At 49.2% G+C, this 1122-nt stretch overlaps 1 pseudogene; it reads right to left on the bottom strand.

The window, feature by feature from the left end:
* LOC103372289 (nicotinamide riboside kinase 2 pseudogene) overlaps nucleotides 1-507 on the bottom strand; it is a 5030-nt pseudogene extending 4523 nt beyond the window's left edge.
* Between the last annotated feature and the right edge of the window lie 615 nt (nucleotides 508-1122).

Here is a 1122-nt window from a genome sequence, read left to right as displayed (position 1 = left end):
CGGGCCGGGGGGGTTCTGGCACTGTGTAGTTCCTATAGCACCTCCTGTTTTTGCATTCTGCATATGGGGTGGAAATAAAGTAACGCTGGTTCAGCACATTGATCAGAGGTCTGTAGGGGTAAAGCAGGAAGTCCTCCACAATAAGGATGTGAGTCTCCTCCTCCTTGTGGTCGGACTTCGGGACGATCTCGGTATCCAGGGTGTTTTTAACGCCATGAGACTTCTCAAAGTTCACCGGGTTCTCCAGCCATGCATAGATCGTACTCATCATGGCGTCCATATCCAGAGCAGTAATGACATCGTACTGCTTAAAGCCATCTTCACCAACTTCAGTCTGATCTTGGGGCTTGAAGAAGTCCTCCTGATGGACCACACGGCAGTTGGGCAGGTTCTTGATCAGTGAGGGTGGTTTTCCCTCCATTTGTTATGCTGCCGATGCCGATGATGTACTTCATGTTCTCTGATTGGCCAAAGCTCGCAAAAGGTCAAAACGTCAATAAAAACCGGGTCGGACGTGGAAGAAAGCTGAAAAAGAGAAAGCTGCAGCAGGAAACGTCAACTACTTGATTCCTCCATGACACTTGAGTTCAGTGAGGAAGGTAAGAGCAGAAGAGGAGCTGCCACTCGGACAAGGTTCTTCCACCGAGAGACGACCACGCCTGGCTGTCGCTGCGACGCTTCAGAGTCAGGAAGAGAAACACAAACTATCACCTCAAGTCAAGTGTGTTTAACATCGTCATGGGCTGAGAGGCTGCTGTGCAAGAAGGAAGTCCGTCCTCTAGAGGTGGCTCCTTAAAGCTCGACTGAAGTTTGCTGCTGATCACATGGACAAAGAGAAGGCCCTCTGAGATCAGATGAAACAAGAACTGAGTTATTTGGCCGCAATGACCAGTAACATGTTTGGAGGAGAGGCAGGGAAGCCCCTAACCCCAAGAACACCCTACCCAGTGTGAAGCATGGTGGTGGCAGCATCATGCTCTGGGGCTGTTTGCTGCCTGTGGAGCTGGTGCCTCATACAAAATAAATCAATCATGAAAAAGGAGGATTACCTCCACATTCTTCAGGAAAACTTAAAATCAATGACAGTGAGCCCAAACATGCACCAAAAGTGGTGAAGAAACA

Source organism: Stegastes partitus, unplaced genomic scaffold, assembly GCF_000690725.1.
Source record: "Stegastes partitus isolate 25-593 unplaced genomic scaffold, Stegastes_partitus-1.0.2 Scaffold1725, whole genome shotgun sequence".
Classification (NCBI taxonomy): Eukaryota; Metazoa; Chordata; class Actinopteri; family Pomacentridae; genus Stegastes; species Stegastes partitus.
This window is presented reverse-complemented; position numbering and strand designations above follow the sequence as displayed.